We start from the raw sequence: 6,000 nt of genomic DNA on the forward strand, positions 1-6,000 counted from the left end.
AGCCTCACACGCACAAGCCTAGACCATGGCAACCGAGAGCAGAGTGGCGCAGCGGAAGCGTGCTGGGCCCATAACCCAGAGGTCGATGGATGGAAACCATTCTCTGCTAATTGATATCCATCTTTATTGGTCTGTGCTTTGTCCTTTGGGTCAGTCTGACCTTATGTGCAAGGGTAGCTCGCGCAACCTTCAGATTCCCCATAATTGAGCAAACATCTTCAAGTATCCAGCACATTGGCTTCCCCAATAGGACCATGCCATATAGAAAGGTACTGTGGCCGCAAACATCTGCAAGTATCCAGTACATTGGCCTCCTAAATAGGACCACGCTATATAGAAAGGTAGTGTGGCCGAGTGGTCTAAGGCGCTGGATTTAGGCTCCAGTCTCTCAGGAGGCGTGGGTTCAAATCCCACCACTGCCATTTGACAAGGAAAACTGTGTCCTTGCTTATTTGTGTGTGATGGACTATTTACATGAATAACCTCTAAATGTTGATACCAAACACTGAATGGGAAAAAGTGCTTGCCAAAGGCAAGAACCTGTATCTACATCCATTTAAAACATTAACCATGAAGGAAGTTGCTCTTACTCATTTGGCAAAGGCACTAGATGCTTTGTGCCCTCCCACAATGAGTGTTGGCAGGGTTTCTAAGGACCAATATCTGGACAAGAGGGAAAGATGTGAATTGGAAATCTGATTTTAATTTGTTCTTGTTAAAAAAGGTATGGCAAATGTTTTAGTTTCTTGGGCGTCTTGGATCATTAGTTTTCACTGCTTTCTTTAGCCTTAAACAGAAAAGAAAGCCTCACACGTACAAGCCCAGTCCATGACAACTGAGAGCAGAGTGGCGCAGCGGAAGCGTGCTGGGCCCATAACCCAGAGGTCGATGGATCGAAACCATCCTCTGCTAATTGATATCCATCTTTATTGGTCTGTGCTTTGTCCTTTGGGTCAGTCTGACCTTATGTGCAAGGGTAGCTCGCGCAACCTTCAGATTCCCCATAATTGAGCAAACATCTTCAAGTATCCAGCACATTGGCCTCCCCAATAGGACCAGGCCATATAGAAAGGTAGTGTGGCCGCAAACATCTGCAAGTGTCCAGCACATTCGCCTCCCCAATAGGACCAGGCCATATAGAAAGGTAGTGTGGCCGAGTGGTCGACAGCACTGGATTAAGGTAGTGTGGCTGAGTGGTCTAAGGCGCTGGATTAAGGCTCCAGTCTCTCAGGAGGCGTGGGTTCAAATCCCACCACTGCCATTTGACAAGGACTGCCATCTTTTCATGTTGTGGACTATTTACTTGAATAACCTCTAAATGTTGATAAAATGTTGCAAAACACTGAATGGGAAAAAGTGCTTGCCAAAGGCAAGAACCTGTATCTACATCCATTTAAAACATTAACCATGAAGGAAGTTGCTCTTACTCATTTGGCAAAGGCACTAGATGCTTTGTGCCCTCCCACAGTGTTTGACAATGAGTGTTGGCAGGGTTTCTAAGGACCAATCCCATGAAAACAATATCTGGACAAGAGGGAAAGATGTGAATTAGAAATCTGATTTTAATTTGTTCTTGTTAAAAAAGGTATGGCAAATGTTTTAGTTTCTTGGGCGTCTTGGATCATTAGTTTTCACTGCTTTCTTTAGCCTTAAACAGAAAAGAAAGCCTCACACGCACAAGCCTAGACCATGGCAACCGAGAGCAGAGTGGCGCAGCGGAAGCGTGCTGGGCCCATAACCCAGAGGTCGATGGATGGAAACCATTCTCTGCTAATTGATATCCATCTTTATTGGTCTGTGCTTTGTCCTTTGGGTCAGTCTGACCTTATGTGCAAGGGTAGCTCGCGCAACCTTCAGATTCCCCATAATTGAGCAAACATCTGCAAGTATCCAGCACATTGGCCTCCCCAATAGGACCAGGCCACATAGAAAGGTAGTGTGGCCAAGTGGTCTACGGCACTGGATTAAGGTAGTGTGGCTGAGTGTCCCAAGGCGCTGGATTAAGTCTCCAGTTTCTCAGGAGGTGTGGGTTCAAATCCCACCACTGCCATTTGACAAGGACTGCCATCTCTTCATGTTGTGGACTATTTACTTGAATAACCTCTAAATGTTGATAAAATGTTGCAAAACACTGAATGGGAAAAAGTGCTTGCCAAAGGCAAGAACCTGTATCTACATCCATTTAAAACATTAACCATGAAGGAAGTTGCTCTTACTCATTTGGCAAAGGCACTAGATGCTTTGTGCCCTCCCACAGTGTTTGACAATGAGTGTTGGCAGGGTTTCTAAGGACCAATCCCATGAAAACAATATCTGGACAAGAGGGAAAGATGTGAATTGGAAATCTGATTTTAATTTGTTCTTGTTAAAAAAGGTATGGCAAATGTTTTAGTTTCTTGGGCGTCTTGGATCATTAGTTTTCACTGCTTTCTTTAGCCTTAAACAGAAAAGAAAGCCTCACACGTACAAGCCCAGTCCATGACAACTGAGAGCAGAGTGGCGCAGTGGAAGCGTGCTGGGCCCATAACCCAGAGTTCGATGGATCGAAACCATCCTCTGCTAATTGATATCCATCTTTATTGGTCTGTGCTTTGTCCTTTGGGTTCAGTCTGACCTTATGTGCAAGGGTAGCTCACGCAACCTTCAGATTCCCCATAATTGAGCAAACATCTGCAAGAATCCAGCACATTGGCCTCCCCAATAGGACCAGGCCACATGGAAAGGTAGTGTGGCCGAGTGGTCTACAGCACTGGATTAAGGTAGTGTGGCCGAGTGGTCTAAGGCGCTGGATTAAGGCTCCAGTCTCTCAGGAGGCGTGGGTTCAAATCCCACCACTGCCATTTGACAAGGACTGCCATCTCTTCATGTTGTGGACTATTTACTTGAATAACTTCTAAATGTTGATAAAATGTTGCAAAACACTGAATGGGAAAAAGTGCTTGCCAAAGGCAAGAACCTGTATCTACATCCATTTAAAACATTAACCATGAAGGAAGTTGCTCTTACTCATTTGGCAAAGGCACTAGATGCTTTGTGCCCTCCCACAATGAGTGTTGGCAGGGTTTCTAAGGACCAATCCCATGAAAACAATATCTGAACAAGAGGGAAAGATGTGAATTGGAAATCAGATTTTAATTTCTTCTTGTTAAAAAACGTATGGCAAATGTTTTAGTTTCTTGGGCGTCTTGGATCATTAGTTTTCACTGCTTTCTTTAGCCTTAAACAGAAAAGAAAGCCTCACACGTACACGCCCAGTCCATGACAACTGAGAGCAGAGTTGCGCAGCGGAAGCGTCCTGGGCCCATAACCCAGAGGTCAATAGATCAAAACCATCCTCTGCTAATTGATATCGATCTTTATTGGTCTGTGCTTTGTCCTTTGGGTCAGTCTGACCTTATGTACAAGGGTAGCTCGCGCAACCTTCAGATTCCCCATAATTGAGCAAACATCTGCAAGAATCCAGCACATTGGCCTCCCCAATAGGACCAGGCCACATGGAAAGGTAGTGTGGCCAAGTGGTCTACAGCACTGGATTAAGGTAGCGTGGCCGAGTGGTCTAAGGCACTGGATTAAGTCTCCAGTTTCTCAGGAGGCGTGGGTTCAAATCCCACCACTGCCATTGGACAAGGACTGCCATCTCTTCATGTTGTGGACTATTTACTTGAATAACCTCTAAATGTTGATAAAATGTTGCAAAACACTGAATGGGAAAAAGTGCTTGCCAAAGGCAAGAACCTGTATCTACATCCATTTAAAACATTAACCATGAAGGAAGTTGCTCTTACTCATTTGGCAAAGGCACTAGATGCTTTGTGCCCTCCCACAGTGTTTGACAATGAGTGTTGGCAGGGTTTCTAAGGACCAATCCCATTAAAACAATATCTGGACAAGAGGGAAAGATGTGAATTGGAAATCTGATTTTAATTTGTTCTTGTTAAAAAAGGTATGGCAAATGTTTTAGTTTCTTGGGCGTCTTGGATCATTAGTTTTCACTGCTTTCTTTAGCCTTAAACAGAAAAGAAAGCCTCACACGCACAAGCCTAGTCCATGGCAACCGAGAGCAGAGTGGCGCAGCGGAAGCGTGCTGGGCCCATAACCCAGAGGTCGATGGATCGAAACCATTCTCTGCTAATTGATATCCATCTTTATTGGTCTGTGCTTTGTCCTTTGGCTCAGTCTGACCTTATGTGCAAGGGTAGTTCGCGCAACCTTCAGATTCCCCATAATTGAGCAAACATCTGCAAGTATCCAGCACATTGGCCTCCCCAATAGGACCAGGCCATATAGAAAGGTAGTGTGGCCGAGTGGTCTACAGCACTGGATTAAGGTGGTGTGGCCGAGTGTTCTAAGGCGCTGGATTAAGGCTCCAGTCTCTCAGGAGGCGTGGGTTCAAATCCCACCACTGCCATTTGACAAGGACTGCCATCTCTTCATGTTGTGGACTATTTACTTGAATAACCTCTAAATGTTGATAAAATGTTGCAAAACACTGAATGGGAAAAAGTGCTTGCCAAAGGCAAGAACCTGTATCTACATCCATTTAAAACATTAACCATGAAGGAAGTTGCTCTTACTCATTTGGCAAAGGCACTAGATGCTTCCAGCACATTCGCCTCCCCAATAGGACCAGGCCATATAGAAAGGTAGTGTGGCCGAGTGGTCTAAGGCGCTGGATTTAGGCTCCAGTCTCTCAGGAGGCGTGGGTTCAAATCCCACCACTGCCATTTGACAAGGAAAACTGTGTCCTTGCTTATTTGTGTGTGATGGACTATTTACATGAATAACCTCTAAATGTTGATACAAAACACTGAATGGGAAAAAGTGCTTGCCAAAGGCAAGAACCTGTATCTACATCCATTTAAAACATTAACCATGAAGGAAGTTGCTCTTACTCATTTGGCAAAGGCACTAGATGCTTTGTGCCCTCCCACAATGAGTGTTGGCAGGGTTTCTAAGGACCAATCCCATGAAAACAATATCTGGACAAGAGGGAAAGATGTGAATTGGAAATCTGATTTTAATTTCTTCTTGTTAAAAAACGTATGGCAAATGTTTTAGTTTCTTGGGCGTCTTGGATCATTAGTTTTCACTGCTTTCTTTAGCCTTAAACAGAAAAGAAAGCCTCACACGTACAAGCCCAGTCCATGACAACTGAGAGCAGAGTTGCGCAGCGGAAGCGTGCTGGGCCCATAACCCAGAGGTCGATGGATAGAAACCATCCTCTGCTAATTGATATCCATCTTTATTGGTCTGTGCTTTGTCCTTTGGGTCAGTCTGACCTTATGTGCAAGGGTAGCTTGCGCAACCTTCAGATTCCCCATAATTGAGCAAACATCTAAATCTTTCTATTTGGCCTCCCCAATAGGACCAGGCCATATAGAAAAGTAGTGTGGCCGCAAAGATCTGCAAGTATCCAGCACATTCGCCTCCCCAATAGGACCAGGCCATATAGAAAGGTAGTGTGGCCGAGTGGTCTACAGCACTGGATTAAGGTAGTGTGGCCGAGTGGTCTAAGGCGCTGGATTAAGGCTCCAGTCTCTCAGGAGGTGTGGGTTCAAATCCCACCACTGCCATTTGACAAGGACTGCCATCTCTTCATGTTGTGGACTATTTACTTGAATAACCTCTAAATGTTGAAAAAATGTTGCAAAACACTGAATGGGAAAAAGTGCTTGCCAAAGGCAAGAACCTGTATCTACATCCATTTAAAACATTAACCATGAAGGAAGTTGCTCTTACTCATTTGGCAAAGGCACTAGATGCTTTGTGCCCTCCCACAATGAGTGTTGGCAGGTTTTCTAAGGACCAATCCCATGAAAACAATATCTGGACAAGAGGGAAAGATGTGAATTGGAAATCTGATTTTAATTTGTTCTTGTTAAAAAAGGTATGGCAAATGTTTTCGTTTCTTGGGCGTCTTGGATCCTTAGTTTTCACTGCTTTCTTTAGCCTTAAACAGAAAAGAAAGCCTCACACGTACAAGCCTAGTCCATGACAACC

The 6,000-nt window shown here is 44.6% G+C and overlaps 9 non-coding genes across 9 annotated transcripts; all 9 read left to right on the forward strand.

The window, feature by feature from the left end:
• Positions 1-340: 340 nt before the first annotated feature.
• Positions 341-422, forward strand: trnal-uag (transfer RNA leucine (anticodon UAG)). The gene has a single exon. It is a non-coding gene; the product is annotated as a tRNA-Leu (tRNA).
• Positions 423-840: 418 nt separating this feature from the next.
• On the forward strand, positions 841-912 carry trnam-cau (transfer RNA methionine (anticodon CAU)). Its single transcript has one exon. It is a non-coding gene; the product is annotated as a tRNA-Met (tRNA).
• A 267-nt stretch (positions 913-1,179) lies between these two features.
• On the forward strand, positions 1,180-1,261 carry trnal-aag (transfer RNA leucine (anticodon AAG)). The gene has a single exon. It is a non-coding gene; the product is annotated as a tRNA-Leu (tRNA).
• Positions 1,262-1,932: 671 nt separating this feature from the next.
• trnal-aag (transfer RNA leucine (anticodon AAG)) lies at positions 1,933-2,050 on the forward strand. Its single transcript has 2 exons — positions 1,933-1,970; positions 2,007-2,050. It is a non-coding gene; the product is annotated as a tRNA-Leu (tRNA).
• Positions 2,051-2,758: 708 nt separating this feature from the next.
• On the forward strand, positions 2,759-2,840 carry trnal-aag (transfer RNA leucine (anticodon AAG)). Its single transcript has one exon. It is a non-coding gene; the product is annotated as a tRNA-Leu (tRNA).
• A 697-nt stretch (positions 2,841-3,537) lies between these two features.
• trnal-aag (transfer RNA leucine (anticodon AAG)) lies at positions 3,538-3,619 on the forward strand. The gene has a single exon. It is a non-coding gene; the product is annotated as a tRNA-Leu (tRNA).
• Positions 3,620-4,326: 707 nt separating this feature from the next.
• Positions 4,327-4,408, forward strand: trnal-aag (transfer RNA leucine (anticodon AAG)). Its single transcript has one exon. It is a non-coding gene; the product is annotated as a tRNA-Leu (tRNA).
• A 234-nt stretch (positions 4,409-4,642) lies between these two features.
• trnal-uag (transfer RNA leucine (anticodon UAG)) lies at positions 4,643-4,724 on the forward strand. The gene has a single exon. It is a non-coding gene; the product is annotated as a tRNA-Leu (tRNA).
• Positions 4,725-5,491: 767 nt separating this feature from the next.
• On the forward strand, positions 5,492-5,573 carry trnal-aag (transfer RNA leucine (anticodon AAG)). Its single transcript has one exon. It is a non-coding gene; the product is annotated as a tRNA-Leu (tRNA).
• Positions 5,574-6,000: the final 427 nt, after the last annotated feature.

The sequence above is a fragment of the Labrus mixtus genome, chromosome 10 (genome assembly GCF_963584025.1).
Source record: "Labrus mixtus chromosome 10, fLabMix1.1, whole genome shotgun sequence".
Lineage (NCBI taxonomy): Eukaryota > Metazoa > Chordata > Actinopteri > Labriformes > Labridae > Labrus > Labrus mixtus.